Source organism: Rhipicephalus microplus, unplaced genomic scaffold, assembly GCF_043290135.1.
Source record: "Rhipicephalus microplus isolate Deutch F79 unplaced genomic scaffold, USDA_Rmic scaffold_26, whole genome shotgun sequence".
Taxonomy (NCBI): Eukaryota; Metazoa; Arthropoda; class Arachnida; order Ixodida; family Ixodidae; genus Rhipicephalus; species Rhipicephalus microplus.
The window spans coordinates 6,399,709-6,422,671 of NW_027464599.1; positions in this window are offsets into that span (position 1 = coordinate 6,399,709).

Below are 22,963 nucleotides of genomic sequence, written 5' to 3' on the forward strand. Positions count from 1 at the left end.
GGGAGTTTCTAGTTGTGGAGTTTCTAGTTGTGGAGTCTCAAGTTGTGGAGTTTAAACTTGTGGATTTTCAAGTTGTGGAGTCTATAGTTGTGGAGTTTCTAGTTGTGGATTTTCTAGTTGTGGAGTAAATCGTTGTGGATTTTCCAGTTGTGGAGTTTCTAGTTGTGGAGTTTCGGAGTCTCTAGTTGTGTAGTTTCTAGTTGCAGAGTCTCTAGTTGTGGAGTTTCAAGTTGTGGAGTCTCTAGTTGTGGAGTTTCTAGTTGCCGAGTTTCCAGTTGTGGAGTATCTAGTAGTGGAGTTTCCAGTTGTGGAGTTTCTAGTTGTGGAGTTTCTAGTTGCGGAGTCCCTTGTTGTGGAGTTTCTAGTTGTGGAGTCTCTAGTTGTAGAGTTTCTAGTTGAGGAGTTTCTAGTTGTGGATTTTCCAGTTGTCGAGTTTCTAGTTGTGGAGTATCTAGTAGTGAAGTTTCCAGTTGTGGAGTTTCAAGTTGCGGAGTCTCAAGCTGTGGAGCTTCTAGTTGTTGAGTTTTAGTTGTGCAGTTTCTAGTTGTTGAGTTTCTAGTTTGAAGTCTCAGGTTGTGGAGTTTCTAGTTTAGGAGTTTCCAGTTGTAGAGTTTTTAGTTTTTGAGTCTCTAGTTGTGAAGTTTCAAGTTCTGGAGTTTCGAGTTGTGGAGTTTCGAATTGTGGAGTTTTCAGTTGTGGAGTTTCGAGTTGTGGAGTTTCTAGTTGTGGAGTTTCTGGTTGAGGAATCTCTAGTTGTGGATTTTCTAGTTGCGAAACTTAAGGCTGTGAGGTTTCAAGTTGTGGAGTTTCTAGTTGTGGAGTTTCTAGTTGCGGAGTTTCTAGTTGTGGAGTTTCTAGCTGCGGAGTTTCTAGTTGCAAGGTCTCTAGATGTGGAATTTCTAGTTGTAGAGTTTCTAGTTGCGGAGTCTCTATTTACGGAGTTTCTAGTTGTGGAGTTTCTAGTTGTGGAGTTTCTATTTGTGGAGTTTCTACTTGCGGAGTTTCTAGTTGCAGAGTCTCTGGTTGTGGAGTTTTTAGTTGCGAAGTCTCTAGTTGTGGAGTTTCTTGTTGTGGAGTTTCCAGTTGTGGAGTTTTTAGTTGTGGAGTTTCTAGTTGTGGAGTTTCTGGTTGTGGAGTTTTTGGTTGTGGAGTTTCTAGTTGCGGAGTCTCCAGTTGGGGAGTTTCTATTTTTGGAGTTTCTAGTGTTGGAGTTTTGAGTTTAGGAGTTTCTAGTTGCAGAATCTCTAGCTGTGGATTTTCTAGTTGCGGAACTTAAAGTTGTGAGGTTTCAAGTTGTGGAGTTTCAAGTTGTGGAGTTTCTAGTTGTGGAATTTCTAGTTGTGGAGTCTCTAGTTGTGTAGTTTCTAGCTGCAGAGTTTCTATTTGTGGAGTTTCTAGTTGCGGAGTTTCTAGTTGCAGAGTCTCTGGTTGTGGAGTTTCTAGTTGCGGAGTCTCTAGTTGTGGAATTTCTAGTTGTGGAGTTTCTAGTTGTGGAGTTTCTAGTTGTGGAGTTCCAAGTTGTAAAGTTTCTAGTTGGGGAGTTTCTAGTTGTGGAGTTTCTAGTTGTGGAGTCTCAAGTTGTGGAGTTTAAACTTGTGGAGTTTCAAGTTGTGGAGTCTATAGTTGTGGATTTTCTAGTTGTGGAGTAAATCGTTGTGGATTTTCTAGTTGTGGAGTTTCTAGTTGTGGAGTTGCGGAGTCTCTAGTTGTGGAGTTTCCAGTTGTGGAGTATCTAGTAGTGGAGTTTCCTGTTGTGGAGTTTCTAGTTGTGGAGTTTCTAGTTGCGGAGTCCCTCGTTGTGGAGTTTCTAGTTGTGGAGTCTCTAGTTGTAGAGTTTCTAGTTGAGGAGTTTCTAGTTGTGGATTTTCCAGTTATCGAGTTTCTAGTTGTGGAGTATCTAGTAGAGAAGTTTCCAGTTCTGGAGTTTCAAGTTGCGGAGTCTCAAGCTGTGGAGCTTCTAGTTGTTGAGTTTTAGTTGTGCAGTTTCTAGTTGTTGAGTTTCTAGTTTGAAGTCTCAGGTTGTGGAGTTTCTAGTTGTAGAGTTTTTAGTTTTTGAGTCTCTAGTTGTGAAGTTTCAAGTTCTGGAGTTTCGAGTTGTGGAGTTTCGAATTGTGGAGTTTTGAGTTGTGGAGTTTCGAGTTGTGGAGTTTCTAGTTGTGGAGTTTCTAGTTGCGGAATCTCTAGTTGTGGATTTTCTAGTTGCAAAACTTAAGGCTGTGAGGTTTCAAGTTGTGGAGTTTCTAGTTGTGGAGTTTCTAGTTGTGGAGTTTCTAGTTGCGGAGTTTCTAGTTGTGGAGTTTCTAGCTGCGGAGTTTCTAGTTGCAAGGTATCTAGATGCGGAATTTCTAGTTGTAGAGTTTCTAGTTGTGGAGTCTCTATTTGCGGAGTTTCTAGTTGTGGAGTTTTTAGTTGTGGAGTTTCTGGTTGTGGAGTTTTTAGTTGTGGAGTTTCAAGTTGTGGAGACTCTAGTTGTGGAGTTTCTAGTTGTGGAGTCACTAGATGCGGAGTTTCTAGTTGTGGAGTTGCTAGTGTTGGAGTTTCTAGTTGTGGAGTTTCAGGTTGTGGAGTTTCTAGTTGCAGAGATTCTAGTTGCGGAGTCTCTGGTTGTGGAGGTTCTAGTTATGGAGTTTCTAGTTGTGGAGTTTCTAGTCGTGGAGTTTTTAGTTGTGGAGTCTAGGGTTGTGGAGTTTAAAGTGGCGGAGTCTCAAGTTGTGGAATTTCTAGTTGTAGAGTTTTTAGCTGTGGAGCTTCTAGTTGTTGAGTTTCTAGTTTTGAAGTCTCTATTGTGGAGTCTCTAGTTATGGAGTCTCTAGTTTAGAACTTTCTAGTTGTAGAGTTTTTAGTTGTGGAGTGTCTAGTTGTGGAGTTTCAAGTTGTGGAGTTTCCAGTTGTGGAGTTTCGAGTTGTGGAGTTTCTTGTTGTGGAGGTTTGAGTAGTGGAGTTTCTAGTTGCAGCGTCTCAAGTTGTGGAGTTTGTAGTTGCAGAGTGTCCAGTTGTGGTGTTTCTAGCTGTGGAATTTCTTGTTGCGGAGTTTCTAAATGCGGAGTTTCTAGTTGCGGAGTTCCATAGTTGCAGAGTCTCTAGTTATGGAGTTTCTAGTTGTGGAGTGTCTAGTTGTGGAGTTTCAAGTTGTGGAGTTTCTAGTAGAAATTCGAATTTTGAAGTTTCTAGTTGATGAGTTTCTAGTTTGAAGTCTCTAGTTGTAGATTCTCTACTTGTAGAGTCTCTAGTTTAGGAGTTTCTAGTTGAAGAGTTTTTAGTTGTGGAGTGTCTAGTTGTGGAGTTTCCAGTTGTGGAGTTTCGAGTTGTGGAGTTTCGAGTTTTGGAGTTTCTAGTTGTGGAATTTTGAGTTGTGGAGTTTCTAGTTGTGGAGTTTCTAGTTGCGGAATCTCTAGCTGTGGATTTTCTAGTTGCGTAACTTAAGGTGCTGAGGTTTCAAGTTGTGGAGTTTCTAGTTTTCTAGTTGTGGAGTTTCTAGTTGTGGAGTTTCTAGTTGTGGAGTCTGTAGTTGTGTAATTTCTAGCTGCTGAGTTTCTATTTGTGGAGTATCTAGCTGCGGAGTTTCTAGTTGCAGAGTCTCTAGTTATGGAGTTTCTAGTTGTGGAGTTTCTAGTTGTGGAGTTTCCATTTGTGGAGTTATAGTTGTGGACTTTCTAGACATGAAATTTCTTGTAGTCGAGTCTCTATTTGTGGAGCTTGTAGTTGTGGAGTTTCTAGTTGTTCAGTTTCTAGTTGTGGAGTCTCTAGTTTTGCAGTTTCTAGTTGTGGAGTTTCTAGCTATGGAATTTCTAGTTGCCGAGTCTGTATTTGTGAAGTTTGAAGTTCTGGAGTTTCCCGTTGTGGAGTTTCTAGTTGTGGAGTCTCTAGTTGCGGAGTTTCTAGTTGCGGAGTTTCTAATTGTGGAGTTTCTGGTTGTGGAGTTTCTATTTGAGGAGTTTCAAGTTGTGAAGTTTCTAGTTGTGGAGTCTCTAGTTGCGGAGTTTCTAGTTGTGAAGTTTCTAGTTGTGGAGTTTCTAGTTTTCGAGTTTCTAGTTGTGGAGTTTCTAGTTGTAGAGTCTCCTGTTGCGGAGTTTCTAGTTGCGGAGTTTCTAGTTGTGGAGTATCTAGTTGTGGATTTTCCAGTTGTGGAGTTTCTAGTTGTTCAGTTGCGGAGTATCTAGTTGTTGAGTTTCTAGTTGCAGAGTCTCTAGTTGTGGAGTTTCAAGTTGTGGAGTCTAGATGTGGAGTTTCTAGTTGTCGAGTTTCCAGTTGTGGAGTATCTAGTAGTGGAGTTTCGAGTTGTGGAGTTTCTAGTTGTGGAGTTTCTAGTTGTGGAGTTTCTAGTTGCGGAGTTTCTAGTTGCGAAGTTTCAAGTTGTGGAGTTTCAAGTTGCGGAGTCTCAAGCTGTGGAGTTTCTAGTTGTGGAGTTTCCAGTTGTGGAGTTTCGAGTTGTGGAGTTTCTAGTTGCAGAGTCTCTAGTTGTGGAGTTTCAAGTTGTGCAGTCTCTAGTTGTGGAGTTTCTAGTTGCCGAGTTTCCAGTTGTGGAGTATCTAGTAGTGGAGTTTCCAGTTGTGGAGTTTCTAGTTGTGGAGTTTCTAGTTGCGGAGTCCCTAGTTGTGGAGTTTCTAGTTGCGGAGTCTCAAGCTGCGGAGTTTCAAGTTGTGGAGTTTCTAGTTGTGGAGTCTCAAGTTGTGGAGTTTCAAGTTGTGAAGTTTCAAGTTGTGGAGTCTCTAGTTGAGGAGTTTCTAGTTGCAGAGTATCTAGTTGTGGAGCTTCCAGTTGTGGAGTATCTAGTTGTGGAGTTTCCAGTTGTGAAGTATCTAGTTGTGGAGTTTCCAGTTGTGGAGTATCTAGTTGTGGAGTTTTGAGTTGTGGAGTTTCTAGTTGCGGAGTTTCTAGTTGCGGAGTTTTTAATAGCGGAGTTTCTAGTTGTGAAGTTTCAAGTTGCGGAGTCTCAAGTTGTGGAAATTCCAGTTGTGGAGTTTTTAGTTGTAGAGTTTCTAGTTGTTGAGTTTCTAGTTGTGAAGTCTCTAGTTTTGCAGTTACTAGTTGTGGAGTTTCTAGATATGGAAATTCTAGTTGCCGAGTCTGTATTTGTGGAGTTTGTAGTTGTGGAGTTTCTAGTCGTGGAGTTTCTAGTTGTGGAGTCTCTAGTTGCGGAGTTTCTAGTTGCGGAGTTTCTAGTTGTGGAGTTTCTGGTTGTGTAGTTTCTAGTTGCGGAGTCCCTAGTTGTGGAGTTTCTAGTTGCGGAGTCTCAAGATGTGGAGTTTCTAGTTGTTGAGTTTTTAGTTGTGGAGTTTCTAGTTGTTGAGTTTCTAGTTTGAAGTCTCTAGTTGTAGATTTTTTAGTTGTGGAGTCTCTAGTTTATGAATTTCTAGTTGAAGAGTTTTTAGTTGTGGAGTGTCTAGTTGTGGAGTTTCTAGTTGCAGAGTCTCTAGTTGCGGAGTTTCAAGTTATGGAGTCTCTAGTTGTGGAGTTTCTAGTTGCCGAGTTTTCAGTTGTGGAGTATCTAATAGTGGAGTTTCTATTTGTGGAGTTTCTAGCTGCGGAGTTTCTAGTTGCAGAGTCTCTGGTTGTGGAGTTTCGAGTTTTGGAGTTTCTAGTGTTGGAGGTTTGAGTTGTGGAGTTTCTAGTTGCGGAATCTCTAGCTGTGGAATTTCTAGTTGCGGAACCTAAAGTTGTGAGGTTTCAAGTGGTGGAGTCTCTAGTTGTGGAGTTTCTAGTTGTGTAGTTTCTAATTGTGGAGTCTCTAGTTGTGTAGTTTGTAGCTGCGGAGTTTCTAGTTGCAGAGTTTCTATTTGTGGAGTTTCTACTTGCGGAGTTTCTAGTTGCAGAGTCTCTGGTTGTGGAGTTTCTAGTTGCGAAGTCTCTAGTTGTGGAGTTTCTTGTTGTGGAGTTTCCAGTTGTGGGGTTTTTAGTTGTGGAGTTTCTAGTTGTGGAGTTTCGGGTTGTGGAGTTTCTGGTTGTGGTGTTTCTAGTTGCGGAGTCTCTAGTTGTGGAGTTTCGATTTTTGGAGTTTCTAGTGTGGGAGTTTTGAGTTTAGGAGTTTCTAGTTGCGGAATCTCTATCTGTGGATTTTCTAGTTGCGGAACTTAAAGTTGTGAGGTTTCAAGTTGTGGAATTTCTAGTTGTGGAGTCTCTAGTTGTGTAGTTTCGAGCTGCAGAGTTTCTATTTGTGGAGTTTCTAGTTGCGGAGTTTCTAGTTGCAGAGTCTCTGGTTGTGGGGTTTCTAGTTGCGGAGTCTCTAGTTGTGGAGTTTCTAGTTGTGGAGTTTCTAGTTGGGGAGTTTCTATTTGTGGAGTTTCTAGTTGTGGAGTCTCAAGTTGTGGAGTTTAAACTTGTGGAGTTTCAAGTTGTGGAGTCTATAGTTGTGGAGTTTCTAGTTGTGGATTTTCTAGTAGTGGAGTAAATCGTTGTGGATTTTCCAGTTGTGGAGTTTCTAGTTGTGGAGTTGCGGAGTCTCTAGTTGTGGAGTTTCTAGTTGCAGAGTCTCTAGTTGTGGAGTTTCAAGTTGTGGAGTCTCTAGTTGTGGAGTTTCTAGTTGCCGAGTTTCCAGTTGTGGAGTATCTAGTAGTGGAGTTTCCAGTTGTGGAGTTTCTAGTTGTGGAGTTTCTAGTTGCGGAGTCCCTTGTTGTGGAGTTTCTAGTTGTGGAGTCTCTAGTTGTAGAGTTTCTAGTTGAGGAGTTTCTAGTTGTGGATTTTCCAGTTGTCGAGTTTCTAGTTGTGGAGTATCTAGTAGTGAAGTTTCCAGTTGTGGAGTTTCAAGTTGCTGAGTCTCAAGCTGTGGAGCTTCTAGTTGTTGAGTTTTAGTTGTGCAGTTTCTAGTTGTTGAGTTTCTAGTTTAAAGTCTCAGGTTGTGGAGTTTCTAGTTTAGGAGTTTCTAGTTGTAGAGTTTTTAGTTTTTGAGTCTCTAGTTGTGAAGTTTCAAGTTCTGGAGTTTCGAGTTGTGGAGTTTCTAGTTGTGGAGTTTCTAGTTGCGGAATCTCTAGTTGTGGATTTTCTAGTTGCGAAACTTAAGGCTGTGAGGTTTCAAGTTGTGGAGTTTCTAGTTGTGGAGTTTCTAGTTGCGGAGTTTCTAGTTGTGGAGTTTCTAGCTGCAGAGTTTCTAGTTGCAAGGTCTCTAGATGTTGAATTTCTAGTTGTAGAGTTTCTAGTTGTGGAGTCTCTATTTGCGGAGTTTCTAGTTGTGGAGTTTCTAGTTGTGGAGTTTCTGGTTGTGGAGTTTCAAGTTGTGGATACTCTAGTTGTGGAGTTTCTAGTTGTGGAGTCTCTAGATGCGGAGTTTCTAGTTGTGGAGTTGCTAGTGTTTGAGTTTCTAGTTGTGGAGTTTCAGGTTGTGGAGTTTCTAGTTGCAGAGATTCTAGTTGCGGAGTCTCTGGTTGTGGAGGTTCTAGTTATGGAGTTTCTAGTTGTGGAGTTTCTAGTCGTGGAGTTTTTAGTTGTGGAGTCTAGGGTTGTGAAGTTTAAAGTGGCGGAGTCTCAAGTTGTGAAATTTCTAGTTGTAGAGTTTTTAGCTGTGGAGCTTCTAGTTGTTGAGTTTCTAGTTTTGAAGTCTCTAGTTGTGGAGTCTCTAATTATGGAGTCTTTAGTTTAGAACTTTCTAGTTGTAGAGTTTTTAGTTGTGGAGTGTCTAGTTGTGGAGTTTCCAGTTGCCGAGTTTCCAGTTGTGGAGTATCTAGTAGTGGAGTTTCCAGTTGTGGAGTCTCTAGTTGTGGAGTTTCTAGTTGCGGAGTCTCAAGCTGTGGAGTTTCAAGTTGTGGAGTTTCTAGTTGTGGAGTCTCAAGTTGTGGAGTTTCTAGTTGCAGAGTATCTAGTTGTGCAGTTTCCAGTTGTGGAGTTTCTAGTTGTGAACTTGCGGAGTCTCTGGTTGTGGAGTTTCAAGTTCTGGAGTCTCTAGTTGTGGAGTTTCTAGTTGTGGAGTTTTTAGTTGTGGAGTATCTAGTTGTGGAGTTTCCAGTTGTGAAGGATCTAGTTGTGGAGTTTCCAGTTGTGGAGTATCTAGTTGTGGAGTTTTAAATTGTGGAGTTTCTAGTTGCGGAGTTTCTAGTTGTGGAGTTTTTAATAGCGGAGTTTCTAGTTGTGAAGTTTCAAGTCGCGGAGTCTCAAGTTGTGGAGTTTCCAGTTGTGGAGTTTTTAGTTGTGGAGTTTTTAGTTGTTGAGTTTCTAGTTGTGAAGTCTCTAGTTTTGCAGTTTCTAGCTGTGGAGTTTCTAGATATGGAATTTCTAGTTGCCGAGTCTGTATTTGTGGGGTTTGTAGTTGTGGAGTTTCTAGTTGTGGAGTTTCTAGTTGTGGAGTCTCTAGTTGCGGAGTTTCTAGTTGTAGATTTTCTAGTTGTGGAGTATCTAGTTGTGGATTTTCCAGTTGTGGAGTTTCTAGTTGTTGAGTTGCGGAGTTTCTAGTTGTTGAGTTTCTAGTTGCAGAGTCTCTAGTTGTGGAGTTTGAAGTTGTGGAGTCTCTGGATGTGGAGTTTCTAGTTGTCGAGTTTCCAGTTGTGGAGTATCTAGTAGTGGAGTTTCCAGTTGTGGAGTTTCTAGTTGTGGAGTTTATAGTTGCGGAGTCCCTAGTTGTGGAGTTTCTAGTTGTGGAGTCTCAAGCTGTGGAGTTTCTTTTTGTTGAGTTTTTAGTTGTGGAGTTTCTAGTGCTTGAGTTGCCGGTTGTGGAGTTTCCAGTTGTGGAGTTTCTAGTTGCGGAGTCCCTAGTTGTGGAGTTTCTAGTTGCGGAGTCTCAAGATGTGGAGTTTCTAGTTGTTGAGTTTTTAGTTGTGGAGTTTCTAGTTGTTGAGTTTCTAGTTTGAAGTCTCTAGTTGTAGATTTTTTAGTTGTGGAGTCTCTAGTTTAGGAATTTCTAGTTGAAGAGTTTTTAGTTGTGGAGTGTCTAGTTGTGGAGTTTCTAGTTGCAGAGTCTCTAGTTGTGGAGTTTCAAGTTGTGGAGTCTCTAGTTGTGGAGTTTCTAGTTGCCGAGTTTTCAGTTGTGGAGTATCTAGTAGTGGAGTTTCTATTTGTGGAGTTTCTAGATGCGGAGTTTCTAGTTGTGGAGTCTCTAGTTGTGGAGTTTCTAGTTGTGGAGTTTCTAGTTGTGGAGTCTCTAGTTGTGTAGTTTCTAGCTGCGGAGTTTCTAGTTGCAGAGTTTCTATTTGTGGAGTTTCTACTTGCGGAGTTTCTAGTTGCAGAGTCTCTGGTTGTGGAGTTTCTAGTTGCGAAGTCTCTAGTTGTGGAGTTTTGACTTTTGGAGTTCCTAGTGTTGGAGTTTTGAGTTAAGGAGTTTCTAGTTGCGGAATCTCTAGCTGTGGATTTTCTAGTTGCGGAACTTAAAGTTGTGAGGTTTTAAGTTGTGGAGTTTCAAGTTGTGGAGTTTCTAGTTGTGGAATTCCTAGTTGTGGAGTCTCTAGTTGTGCAGTTTCTAGCTGCAGAGTTTCTATTTGTGGAGTTTCTAGTTGCGGAGTTTCTAGTTGCCGAGTCTCTGGTTGTGGAGTTTCTAGTTGCGGAGTCTCTAGTTGTGGAGTTTCTAGTTGTGGAGTTTCCAGTTGTGGAGTTCCAAGTTGTAAAGTTTCTTGTTGGGGAGTTTCTAGTTGTGGAGTTTCTAGTTGTGGAGTCTCAAGTTGTGGAGTTTAAACTTGTGGATTTTCAAGTTGTGGAGTCTATAGTTGTGGAGTTTCTAGTTGTGGATTTTCTAGTTGTGGAGTAAATCGTTGTGGATTTTCCAGTTGTGGAGTTTCTAGTTGTGGAGTTTCGGAGTCTCTAGTTGTGGAGTTTCTAGTTGCAGAGTCTCTAGTTGTGGAGTTTCAAGTTGTGGAGTCTCTAGTTGTGGAGTTTCTAGTTGCCGAGTTTCCAGTTGTGGAGTATCTAGTAGTGGAGTTTCCAGTTGTGGAGTTTCTAGTTGTGGAGTTTCTAGTTGCGGAGTCCCTTGTTGTGGAGTTTCTAGTTGTGGAGTCTCTAGTTGCAGAGTTTCTAGTTGAGGAGTTTCTAGTTGTGGATTTTCCAGTTGTCGAGTTTCTAGTTGTGGAGTATCTAGTAGTGAAGTTTCCAGTTGTGGAGTTTCAAGTTGCGGAGTCTCAAGCTGTGGAGCTTCTAGTTGTTGAGTTTTAGTTATGCAGTTTCTAGTTGTTGAGTTTCTAGTTTGAAGTCTCAGGTTGTGGAGTTTCTAGTTTAGGAGTTTCCAGTTGTAGAGTTTTTAGTTTTTGAGTCTCTAGTTGTGAAGTTTCGAGTTCTGGAGTTTCGAGTTGTGGAGTTTCGAATTGTGGAGTTTTCAGTTGTGGAGTTTCGAGTTGTGGAGTTTCTGGTTGCGGAATCTCTAGTTGTGGATTTTCTAGTTGCGAAACTTAAGGCTGTGAGGTTTCAAGTTGTGGAGTTTCTAGTTGTGGAGTTTCTAGTTGCGGAGTTTCTAGTTCTGGAGTTTCTAGCTTCGGAGTTTCTAGTTGCAAGGTCTCTAGATGTGGAATTTCTAGTTGTAGAGTTTCTAGTTGTGGAGTGTCTATTTGCGGAGTTTCTAGTTGTGGAGTTTCTAGTTGTGGAGTTTCTATTTGTGGAGTTTCTACTTGCGGAGTTTCTAGTTGCAGAGTCTCTGGTTGTGAAGTTTTTAGTTGCGAAGTCTCTAGTTGTGGAGTTTCTTGTTGTGGAGTTTCCAGTTGTGGAGTTTTTAGTTGTGGAGTTTCTAGTTGTGGAGTTTCTGGTTGTGGAGTTTTTGGTTGTGGAGTTTCTAGTTGCGGAGTCTCCAGTTGGGGAGTTTCTATTTTAGGAGTTTCTAGTTGCAGAGTCTCTGGTTGTGGGGTTTCTAGTTGCGGAGTCTCTAGTTGTGGAGTTTCTAGTTGTGGAGTTTCTAGTTGGGGAGTTTCTAGTGTTGGAGTTTCTAGTTGTGGAGTCTCAAGTTGTGGAGTTTAAACTTGTGGAGTTTCAAGTTGTGGAGTCTATAGTTGTGGAGTTTCTAGTTGTGGATTTTCTAGTAGTGGAGTAAATCGTCGTGGATTTTTCAGTTGTGGAGTTTCTAGTTGTGGAGTTGCGGAGTCTCTAGTTGTGGAGTTTCTAGTTGCAGAGTCTCTAGTTGTGGAGTTTCAAGTTGTGGAGTCTCTAGTTGTGGAGTTTCTAGTTGCCGAGTTTCCAGTTGTGGAGTATCTAGTAGTGGAGTTTCCAGTTGTGGAGTTTCTAGTTGTGGAGTTTCTAGTTGCGGAGTCCCTTGTTGTGGAGTTTCTAGTTGTGGAGTCTCTAGTTGTAGAGTTTCTAGTTGAGGAGTTTCTAGTTGTGGATTTTCCAGTTGTCGAGTTTCTAGTTGTGGAGTATCTAGTAGTGAAGTTTCCAGTTGTGGAGTTTCAAGTTGCTGAGTCTCAAGCTGTGGAGCTTCTAGTTGTTGAGTTTTAGATGTGCAGTTTCTAGTTGTTGAGTTTCTAGTTTAAAGTCTCAGGTTGTGGAGTTTCTAGTTTAGGAGTTTCTAGTTGTAGAGTTTTTAGTTTTTGAGTCTCTAGTTGTGAAGTTTCAAGTTCTGGAGTTTCGAGTTGTGGAGTTTCGAATTGTGGAGTTTTCAGTTGTGGAGTTTCGAGTTGTGGAGTTTCTAGTTGTGGAGTTTCTAGTTGCGGAATCTCTAGTTGTGGATTTTCTAGTTGCGAAACTTAAGGCTGTGAGGTTTCAAGTTGTGGAGTTTCTAGTTGTGGAGTTTCTAGTTGCGGAGTTTCTAGTTGTGGAGTTTCTAGCTGCAGAGTTTCTAGTTGCAAGGTCTCTAGATGTGGAATTTCTAGTTGTAGAGTTTCTAGTTGTGGAGTCTCTATTTGCGGAGTTTCTAGTTGTGGAGTTTCTAGTTGTGGAGTTTCTGGTTGTGGAGTTTCAAGTTGTGGATACTCTAGTTGTGGAGTTTCTGGTTGTGGAGTTTCAAGTTGTGGATACTCTAGTTGTGGAGTTGCTAGTGTTTGAGTTTCTAGTTGTGGAGTTTCAGGTTGTGGAGTTTCTAGTTGCAGAGATTCTAGTTGCGGAGTCTCTGGTTGTGGAGGTTCTAGTTATGGAGTTTCTAGTTGTGGAGTTTCTAGTCGTGGAGTTTTTAGTTGTGGAGTCTAGGGTTGTGAAGTTTAAAGTGGCGGAGTCTCAAGTTGTGAAATTTCTAGTTGTAGAGTTTTTAGCTGTGGAGCTTCTAGTTGTTGAGTTTCTAGTTTTGAAGTCTCTAGTTGTGGAGTCTCTAATTATGGAGTCTTTAGTTTAGAACTTTCTAGTTGTAGAGTTTTTAGTTGTGGAGTGTCTAGTTGTGGAGTTTCCAGTTGCCGAGTTTCCAGTTGTGGAGTATCTAGTAGTGGAGTTTCCAGTTGTGGAGTCTCTAGTTGTGGAGTTTCTAGTTGCGGAGTCTCAAGCTGTGGAGTTTCAAGTTGTGGAGTTTCTAGTTGTGGAGTCTCAAGTTGTGGAGTTTAAAGTTGTGGAGTTTCAAGTTGTGAAGTCTCTAGTTGTGGAGTTTCTAGTTGCAGAGTATCTAGTTGTGCAGTTTCCAGTTGTGGAGTTTCTAGTTGTGAAGTTGCGGAGTCTCTGGTTGTGGAGTTTTAAGTTCTGGAGTCTCTAGTTGTGGAGTTTCTAGTTGTGGAGTTTTTAGTTGTGGAGTATCTAGTTGTGGAGTTTCCAGTTGTGAAGGATCTAGTTGTGGAGTTTCCAGTTGTGGAGTATCTAGTTGTGGAGTTTTAAATTGTGGAGTTTCTAGTTGCGGAGTTTCTAGTTGCGGAGTTTTTAATAGCGGAGTTTCTAGTTGTGAAGTTTCAAGTCGCGGAGTCTCAAGTTGTGGAGTTTCCAGTTGTGGAGTTTTTAGTTGTGGAGTTTTTAGTTGTTGAGTTTCTAGTTTTGAAGTCTCTAGTTTTGCAGTTTCTAGCTGTGGAGTTTCTAGATATGGAATTTCTAGTTGCCGAGTCTGTATTTGTGGGGTTTGTAGTTGTGGAGTTTCTAGTTGTGGAGTTTCTAGTGGTGGAGTCTCTAGTTGCGGAGTTTCTAGTTGTAGATTTTCTAGTTGTGGAGTATCTAGTTGTGGATTTTCCAGTTGTGGAGTTTCTAGTTGTTGAGTTGCGGAGTTTTTAGTTGTTGAGTTTCTAGTTGCAGAGTCTCTAGTTGTGGAGTTTGAAGTTGTGGAGTCTCTGGATGTGGAGTTTCTAGTTGTCGAGTTTCCAGTTGTGGAGTATCTAGTAGTGGAGTTTCCAGTTGTGGAGTTTCTAGTTGTGGAGTTTCTAGTTGCGGAGTCCCTAGTTGTGGAGTTTGTAGTTGTGGAGTCTCAAGCTGTGGAGTTTCTAGTTGTTGAGTTTTTAGTTGTGGAGTTTCTAGTGCTTGAGTTGCCGGTTGTGGAGTTTCCAGTTGTGGAGTTTCTAGTTGCGGAGTCCCTAGTTGTGGAGTTTCTAGTTGCGGAGTCTCAAGATGTGGAGTTTCTAGTTGTTGAGTTTTTAGTTGTGGAGTTTCTAGTTGTTGAGTTTCTAGTTTGAAGTCTCTAGTTGTAGATTTTTTAGTTGTGGAGTCTCTAGTTTAGGAATTTCTAGTTGAAGAGTTTTTAGTTGTGGAGTGTCTAGTTGTGGAGTTTCTAGTTGCAGAGTCTCTAGTTGTGGAGTTTCAAGTTGTGGAGTCTCTAGTTGTGGAGTTTCTAGTTGCCGAGTTTTCAGTTGTGGAGTATCTAGTAGTGGAGTTTCTATTTGTGGAGTTTCTAGATGCGGAGTTTCTAGTTGTGGAGTCTCTAGTTGTGGAGTTTCTAGTTGTGGAGTTTCTAGTTGTGGAGTCTCTAGTTGTGTAGTTTCTAGCTGCGGAGTTTCTAGTTGCAGAGTTTCTATTTGTGGAGTTTCTACTTGCGGAGTTTCTAGTTGCAGAGTCTCTGGTTGTGGAGTTTCTAAATGCGAAGTCTCTAGTTGTGGAGTTTCTTGTTGTGGAGTTTCCAGTTGTGGAGTTTTTAGTTGTGGAGTTTCTAGTTGTGGAGTTTCTGGTTGTGGAGTTTCTGGTTGTGGAGTTTCTAGTTGCGGAGTCTCTAGTTGTGGAGTTTTGACTTTTGGAGTTCCTAGTGTTGGAGTTTTGAGTTAAGGAGTTTCTAGTTGCGGAATCTCTAGCTGTGGATTTTCTAGTTGCGGAACTTAAAGTTGTGAGGTTTTAAGTTGTGGAGTTTCAAGTTGTGGAGTTTCTAGTTGTGGAATTCCTAGTTGTGGAGTCTCTAGTTGTGCAGTTTCTAGCTGCAGAGTTTCTATTTGTGGAGTTTCTAGTTGCGGAGTTTCTAGTTGCCGAGTCTCTGGTTGTGGAGTTTCTAGTTGCGGAGTCTCTAGTTGTGGAGTTTCTAGTTGTGGAGTTTCTAGTTGTGGAGTTCCAAGTTGTGAAGTTTCTAGTTGGGGAGTTTCTAGTTGTGGAGTTTCTAGTTGTGGAGTCTCAAGTTGTGGGTTTTAAACTTGTGGATTTTCAAGTTGTGGAGTCTATAGTTGTGGAGTTTCTAGTTGTGGATTTTCTAGTTGTGGAGTAAATCGTTGTGGATTTTCCAGTTGTGGAGTTTCTAGTTGTGGAGTTTCGGAGTCTCTAGTTGTGGAGTTTCTAGTTGCAGAGTCTCTAGTTGTGGAGTTTCAAGTTGTGGAGTCTCTAGTTGTGGAGTTTCTAGTTGCCGAGTTTCCAGTTGTGGAGTATCTAGTAGTGGAGTTTCTAGTTGTGGAGTTTCTAGTTGCGGAGTCCCTTGTTGTGGAGTTTCTAGTTGTGGAGTCTCTAGTTGCAGAGTTTCTAGTTGAGGAGTTTCTAGTTGTGGATTTTCCAGTTGTCGAGTTTCTAGTTGTGGAGTATCTAGTAGTGAAGTTTCCAGTTGTGGAGTTTCAAGTTGCGGAGTCTCAAGCTGTGGAGCTTCTAGTTGTTGAGTTTTAGTTATGCAGTTTCTAGTTGTTGAGTTTCTAGTTTGAAGTCTCAGGTTGTGGAGTTTCTAGTTTAGGAGTTTCCAGTTGTAGAGTTTTTAGTTTTTGAGTCTCTAGTTGCGAAGTTTCGAGTTCTGGAGTTTCGAGTTGTGGAGTTTCGAATTGTGGAGTTTTCAGTTGTGGAGTTTCGAGTTGTGGAGTTTCTAGTTGTGGAGTTTCTGGTTAAGAATCTCTAGTTGTGGATTTTCTAGTTGCGAAACTTAAGGCTGTGAGGTTTCAAGTTGTGGAGTTTCTAGTTGTGGAGTTTCTAGTTGCGGAGTTTCTAGTTCTGGAGTTTCTAGCTGCGGAGTTTCTAGTTGCAAGGTCTCTAGATGTGGAATTTCTAGTTGTAGAGTTTCTAGTTGTGGAGTGTCTATTTGCGGAGTTTCTAGTTGTGGAGTTTCTAGTTGTGGAGTTTCTATTTGTGGAGTTTCTACTTGCGGAGTTTCTAGTTGCAGAGTCTCTGGTTGTGGAGTTTTTAGTTGCGAAGTCTCTAGTTGTGGAGTTTCTTGTTGTGGAGCTTCCAGTTGTGGAGTTTTTAGTTGTGGAGTTTCTAGTTGTGGAGTTTCTGGTTGTGGAGTTTTTGGTTGTGGAGTTTCTAGTTGCGGAGTCTCCAGTTGGGGAGTTTCTATTTTTGGAGTTTCTAGTGGTGGAGTTTTGAGTTTAGGAGTTTCTAGTTGCGGAATCTCTAGCTGTGGATTTTCTAGTTGCGGAACTTAAAGTTGTGAGGTTTCAAGTTGTGGAGTTTCAAGTTGTGGAGTTTCTAGTTGTGGAATTTCTAGTTGTGGAGTCTCTAGTTGTGTAGTTTCTAGCTGCAGAGTTTCTATTTGTGGAGTTTCTAGTTGCGGAGTTTCTAGTTGCAGAGTCTCTGGTTGTGGAGTTTCTAGTTGCGGAGTCTCTAGTTGTGGAGTTTCTAGTTGTGGAGTTTCTAGTTGTGGAGTTTCTAGTTGTGGAGTTCCAAGTTGTAAAGTTTCTAGTTGGGGAGTTTCTAGTTGTGGAGTTTCTAGTTGTGGAGTCTCAAGTTGTGGAGTTTAAACTTGTGGAGTTTCAAGTTGTGGAGCCTATAGTTGTGGATTTTCTAGTTGTGGAGTAAATCGTTGTGGATTTTCCAGTTGTGGAGTTTCTAGTTGTGGAGTTGCGGAGTCTCTAGTTGTGGAGTTTCTAGTTGCAGAGTCTCTAGTTGTGGAGTTTCAAGTTGTGGAGTCTCTAGTTGTGGAGTTTCTAGTTGCCGAGTTTCCAGTTGTGGAGTATCTAGTAGTGGAGTTTCCTGTTGTGGAGTTTCTAGTTGTGGAGTTTCTAGTTGCGGAGTCCCTTGTTGTGGAGTTTCTAGTTGTGGAGTCTCTAGTTGTAGAGTTTCTAGTTGAGGAGTTTCTAGTTGTGGATTTTCCAGTTATCGAGTTTCTAGTTGTGGAGTATCTAGTAGTGAAGTTTCCAGTTGTGGAGTTTCAAGTTGCGGAGTCTCAAGCTGTGGAGCTTCTAGTTGTTGAGTTTTAGTTGTGCAGTTTCTAGTTGTTGAGTTTCTAGTTTGAAGTCTCAGGTTGTGGAGTTTCTAGCTTAGGAGTTTCTAGTTGTAGAGTTTTTAGTTTTTGAGTCTCTAGTTGTGAAGTTTCAAGTTCTGGAGTTTCGAGTTGTGGAGTTTCGAATTGTGGAGTTTTGAGTTGTGGAGTTTCGAGTTGTGGAGTTTCTAGTTGTGGAGTTTCTAGTTGCGGAATCTCTAGTTGTGGATTTTCTAGTTGCGGATCTTAAGGCTGTGAGGTTTCAAGTTGTGGAGTTTCTAGTTGTGGAGTTTCTAGTTGTGGAGTTTCTAGTTGCGGAGTTTCTAGTTGTGGAGTTTCTAGCTGCGGAGTTTCTAGTTGCAAGGTATCTAGATGTGGAATTTCTAGTTGTAGAGTTTCTAGTTGTGGAGTCTCTATTTGCGAAGTTTCTAGTTGTGGAGTTTTTAGTTGTGGAGTTTCTGGTTGTGGAGTTTTTAGTTGTGGAGTTTCAAGTTGTGGAGACTCTAGTTGTGGAGTTTCTAGTTGTGGAGTCTCTAGATGCGGAGTTTCTAGTTGTGGAGTTGCTAGTGTTGGAGTTTCTAGTTGTGTAGTTTCAGGTTGTGGAGTTTCTAGTTGCAGAGATTCTAGTTGCGGAGTCTCTGGTTGTGGAGGTTCTAGTTTTGGAGTTTCTAGTTGTGGAGTTTCTAGTCGTGGAGTTTTTAGTTGTGGAGTCTAGGGTTGTGGAGTTTAAAGTGGCGGAGTCTCAAGTTGTGGAATTTCTAGTTGTAGAGTTTTTAGCTGTGGAGCTTCTAGTTGTTGAGTTTCTAGTTTTGAAGTCTCTATTGTGGAGTCTCTAGTTATGGAGTCTCTAGTTTAGAACTTTCTAGTTGTAGAGTTTTTAGTTGTGGAGTGTCTAGTTGTGGCGTTTCAAGTTGTGGAGTTTCCAGTTGTGGAGTTTCGAGTTGTGGAGTTTCTTGTTGTGGAGGTTTGAGTAGTGGAGTTTCTAGTTGCGGCGTCTCAAGTTGTGGAGTTTGTAGTTGCAGAATGTCCAGTTGTGGTGTTTCTAGCTGTGGAATTTCTTGTTGCGGAGTTTCTAAATGCGGAGTTTCTAGTTGCGGAGTTCCATAGTTGCAGAGTCTCTAGTTATGGAGTTTCTAGTTGTGGAGTGTCTAGTTGTGGAGTTTCAAGTTGTGGAGTTTCTAGTTTAGGAGTTTCTAGTTGTAGAGTTTTTAGTTTTTGAGTCTCTAGTTGTGAAGTTTCAAGTTCTGGAGTTTCGAGTTGTGGAGTTTCGAATTGTGGAGTTTTCAGTTGTGGAGTTTCGAGTTGTGGAGTTTCTAGTTGTGGAGTTTCTAGTTGCGGAATCTCTAGTTGTGGATTTTCTAGTTGCGAAACTTAAGGCTGTGAGGTTTCAAGTTGTGGAGTTTCTAGTTGTGGAGTTTCTAGTTGCGGAGTTTCTAGTTGTGGAGCTTCTAGCTGCAGAGTTTCTAGTTGCAAGGTCTCTAGATGTGGAATTTCTAGTTGTAGAGTTTCTAGTTGTGGAGTCTCTATTTGCGGAGTTTCTAGTTGTGGAGTTTCTAGTTGTGGAGTTTCTGGTTGTGGAGTTTCAAGTTGTGGATACTCTAGTTGTGGAGTTTCTAGTTGTGGAGTCTCTAGATGCGGAGTTTCTAGTTGTGGAGTTGCTAGTGTTTGAGTTTCTAGTTGTGGAGTTTCAGGTTGTGGAGTTTCTAGTTGCAGAGATTCTAGTTGCGGAGTCTCTGGTTGTGGAGGTTCTAGTTATGGAGTTTCTAGTTGTGGAGTTTCTAGTCGTGGAGTTTTCAGTTGTGGAGTCTAGGGTTGTGAAGTTTAAAGTGGCGGAGTCTCAAGTTGTGAAATTTCTAGTTGTAGAGTTTTTAGCTGTGGAGCTTCTAGTTGTTGAGTTTCTAGTTTTGAAGTCTCTAGTTGTGGAGTCTCTAATTATGGAGTCTTTAGTTTAGAACTTTCTAGTTGTAGAGTTTTTAGTTGTGGAGTGTCTAGTTGTGGAGTTTCCAGTTGCCGAGTTTCCAGTTGTGGAGTATCTAGTAGTGGAGTTTCCAGTTGTGGAGTCTCTAGTTGTGGAGTTTCTAGTTGCGGAGTCTCAAGCTGTGGAGTTTCAAGTTGTGGAGTTTCTAGTTGTGGAGTCTCAAGTTGTGGAGTTTAAAGTTGTGGAGTTTCAAGTTGTGAAGTCTCTAGTTGTGGAGTTTCTAGTTGCAGAGTATCTAGTTGTGCAGTTTCCAGTTGTGGAGTTTCTAGTTGTGAAGTTGCGGAGTCTCTGGTTGTGGAGTTTTAAGTTCTGGAGTCTCTAGTTGTGGAGTTTCTAGTTGTGGAGTTTTTAGTTGTGGAGTATCTAGTTGTGGAGTTTCCAGTTGTGAAGGATCTAGTTGTGGAGTTTCCAGTTGTGGAGTATCTAGTTGTGGAGTTTTAAATTATGGAGTTTCTAGTTGCGGAGTTTTTTATAGCGGAGTTTCTAGTTGTGAAGTTTCAAGTCGCGGAGTCTCAAGTTGTGGAGTTTCCAGTTGTGGAGTTTTTAGTTGTGGAGTTTTTAGTTGTTGAGTTTCTAGTTGTGAAGTCTCTAGTTTTGCAGTTTCTAGCTGTGGAGTTTCTAGATATGGAATTTCTAGTTGCCGAGTCTGTATTTGTGGGGTTTGTAGTTGTGGAGTTTCTAGTTGTGGAGTTTCTAGTTGTGGAGTCTCTAGTTGCGGAGTTTCTAGTTGTAGATTTTCTAGTTGTGGAGTATCTAGTTGTGGATTTTCCAGTTGTGGAGTTTCTAGTTGTTGAGTTGCGGAGTTTCTAGTTGTTGAGTTTCTAGTTGCAGAGTCTCTAGTTGTGGAGTTTGAAGTTGTGGAGTCTCTGGATGTGGAGTTTCTAGTTGTCGAGTTTCCAGTTGTGGAGTATCTAGTAGTGGAGTTTCCAGTTGTGGAGTTTCTAGTTGTGGAGTTTCTAGTTGCGGAGTCCCTAGTTGTGGAGTTTCTAGTTGTGGAGTCTCAAGCTGTGGAGTTTCTAGTTGTTGAGTTTTTAGTTGTGGAGTTTCTAGTGCTTGAGTTGCCGGTTGTGGAGTTTCCAGTTGTGGAGTTTCTAGTTGCGGAGTCCCTAGTTGTGGAGTTTCTAGTTGCGGAGTCTCAAGATGTGGAGTTTCTAGTTGTTGAGTTTTTAGTTGTGGAGTTTGTAGTTGTTGAGTTTCTAGTTTGAAGTCTCTAGTTGTAGATTTTTTAGTTGTGGAGTCTCTAGTTTAGGAATTTCTAGTTGAAGAGTTTTTAGTTGTGGAGTGTCTAGTTATGGAGTTTCTAGTTGCAGAGTCTCTAGTTGTGGAGTTTCAAGTTGTGGAGTCTCTAGTTGTGGAGTTTCTAGTTGCCGAGTTTTCAGTTGTGGAGTATCTAGTAGTGGAGTTTCTATTTGTGGAGTTTCTAGATGCGGAGTTTCTAGTTGCAGAGTCTCTGGTTGTGAAGTTTCGAGTTTTGGAGTTTCTAGTGTTGGAGGTTTGAGTTGTGGAGTCTCTAGTTGTGGAGTTTCTAGTTGTGGAGCTTCTAGTTGTGGAGTCTCTAGTTGTGTAGTTTCTAGCTGCGGAGTTTCTAGTTGCAGAGTTTCTATTTGTGGAGTTTCTACTTGCGGAGTTTCTAGTTGCAGAGTCTCTGGTTGTGGAGTTTCTAGTTGCGAAGTCTCTAGTTGTGGAGTTTCTTGTTGTGGAGTTTCCAGTTGTGGAGTTTTTAGTTGTGGAGTTTCTAGTTGTGGAGTTTCTGGTTGTGGAGTTTCTGGTTGTGGAGTTTCTAGTTGCGGAGTCTCTAGTTGTGGAGTTTTGACTTTTGGAGTTCCTAGTGTTGGAGTTTTGAGTTAAGGAGTTTCTAGTTGCGGAATCTCTAGCTGTGGATTTTCTAGTTGCGGATTTTAAAGTTGTGAGGTTTTAAGTTGTGGAGTTTCAAGTTGTGGAGTTTCTAGTTGTGGAATTCCTAGTTGTGGAGTCTCTAGTTGTGCAGTTTCTAGCTGCAGAGTTTCTATTTGTGGAGTTTCTAGTTGCGGAGTTTCTAGTTGCCGAGTCTCTGGTTGTGGAGTTTCTAGTTGCGGAGTCTCTAGTTGTGGAGTTTCTAGTTGTGGAGTTTCTAGTTGTGGAGTTTCTAGTTGTGGAGTTCCAAGTTGTAAAGTTTCTAGTTGTGAAGTTTCTAGTTGTGGAGTCTCAAGTTGTGGAGTTTAAACTTGTGGATTTTCAAGTTGTGGAGTCTATAGTTGTGGAGTTTCTAGTTGTGGATTTTCTACTTGTGGAGTAAATCGTTGTGGATTTTCCAGTTGTGGAGTTTCTAGTTGTGGAGTTTCGGAGTCTCTAGTTGTGGAGTTTCTAGTTGCAGAGTCTCTAGTTGTGGAGTTTCAAGTTGTGGAGTCTCTAGTTGTGGAGTTTCTAGTTGCCGAGTTTCCAGTTGTGGAGTATCTAGTAGTGGAGTTTCCAGTTGTGGAGTTTCTAGTTGTGGAGTTTCTAGTGGCGGAGTCCCTTGTTGTGGAGTTTCTAGTTGTGGAGTCTCTAGTTGCAGAGTTTCTAGTTGAGGAGTTTCTAGTTGTGGATTTTCCAGTTGTCGAGTTTCTAGTTGTGGAGTATCTAGTAGTGAAGTTTCCAGTTGTGGAGTTTCAAGTTGCGGAGTCTCAAGCTGTGGAGCTTCTAGTTGTTGAGTTTTAGTTATGCAGTTTCTAGTTGTTGAGTTTCTAGTTTGAAGTCTCAGGTTGTGGAGTTTCTAGTTTAGGAGTTTCCAGTTGTAGAGTTTTTAGTTTTTGAGTCTCTAGTTGTGAAGTTTCGAGTTCTGGAGTTTCGAGTTGTGGAGTTTCGAATTGTGGAGTTTTCAGTTGTGGAGTTTCGAGTTGTGGAGTTTCTAGTTGTGGAGTTTCTGGTTGCGGAATCTCTAGTTGTGGATTTTCTAGTTGCGAAACTTAAGGCTGTGAGGTTTCAAGTTGTGAAGTTTCTAGTTGTGGAGTTTCTAGTTGCGGAGTTTCTAGTTGTGGAGTTTCTAGCTGCGGAGTTTCTAGTTGCAAGGTCTCTAGATGTGGAATTTCTAGTTGTAGAGTTTCTAGTTGTGGAGTGTCTATTTGCGGAGTTTCTAGTTGTGGAGTTTCTAGTTGTGGAGTTTCTATTTGTGGAGTTTCTACTTGCGGAGTTTCTAGTTGCAGAGTCTCTAGTTGTGGAGTTTTTAGTTGCGAAGTCTCTAGTTGTGGAGTTTCTTGTTGTGGAGTTTCCAGTTGTGGAGTTTTTAGTTGTGGAGTTTCTAGTTGTGGAGTTTCTGGTTGTGGAGTTTTTGGTTGTGGAGTTTCTAGTTGCGGAGTCTCCAGTTGGGGAGTTTCTATTTTTGGAGTTTCTAGTGTTGGAGTTTTGAGTTTAGGAGTTTCTAGTTGCGAAATCTCTAGCTGTGGATTTTCTAGTTGCGGAACTTAAAGTTGTGAGGTTTCAAGTTGTGGAGTTTCAAGTTGTGGAGTTTCTAGTTGTGGAATTTCTAGTTGTGGAGTCTCTAGTTGTGTAGTTTCTAGCTGCAGAGTTTCTATTTGTGGAGTTTCTAGTTGCGGAGTTTCTAGTTGCAGAGTCTCTGGTTGTGGAGTTTCTAGTTGCGGAGTCTCTAGTTGTGGAGTTTCTAGTTGTGGAGTTTCTAGTTGTGGAGTTTCTAGTTGTGGAGTTCCAAGTTGTAAAGTTTCTAGTTGGGGAGTTTCTAGTTGTGGAGTTTCTAGTTGTGGAGTCTCAAGTTGTGGAGTTTAAACTTGTGGAATTTCAAGTTGTGGAGCCTATAGTTGTGGATTTTCTAGTTGTGGAGTAAATCGTTGTGGATTTTCCAGTTGTGGAGTTTCTAGTTGTGGAGTTGCGGAGTCTCTAGTTGTGGAGTTTCTAGTTGCAGAGTTTCTAGTTGTGGAGTTTCAAGTTGTGGAGTCTCTAGTTGTGGAGTTTCTAGTTGCCGAGTTTCCAGTTGTGGAGTATCTAGTAGTGGAGTTTCCTGTTGTGGAGTTTCTAGTTGTGGAGTTTCTAGTTGTGGAGTTTCTAGTTGCGGAGTCCCTTGTTGTGGAGTTTCTAGTTGTGGAGTCTCTAGTTGTAGAGTTTCTAGTTGAGGAGTTTCTAGTTGTGGATTTTCCAGTTATCGAGTTTCTAGTTGTGGAGTATCTAGTAGTGAAGTTTCCAGTTGTGGAGTTTCAAGTTGCGGAGTCTCAAGCTGTGGAGCTTCTAGTTGTTGAGTTTTAGTTGTGCAGTTTCTAGTTGTTGAGTTTCTAGTTTGAAGTCTCAGGTTGTGGAGTTTCTAGCTTAGGAGTTTCTAGTTGTAGAGTTTTTAGTTTTTGAGTCTCTAGTTGTGAAGTTTCAAGTTCTGGAGTTTCGAGTTGTGGAGTTTCGAATTGTGGAGTTTTGAGTTGTGGAGTTTCGAGTTGTGGAGTTTCTAGTTGTGGAGTTTCTAGTTGCGGAGTCTCTAGTTGTGGATTTTCTAGTTGCGAAACTTAAGGCTGTGAGGTTTCAAGTTGTGGAGTTTCTAGTTGTGGAGTTTCTAGTTGTGGAGTTTCTAGTTGCGGAGTTTCTAGTTGTGGAGTTTCTAGCTGCGGAGTTTCTAGTTGCAAGGTATCTAGATGTGGAATTTCTAGTTGTAGAGTTTCTAGTTGTGGAGTCTCTATTTGCGAAGTTTCTAGTTGTGGAGTTTTTAG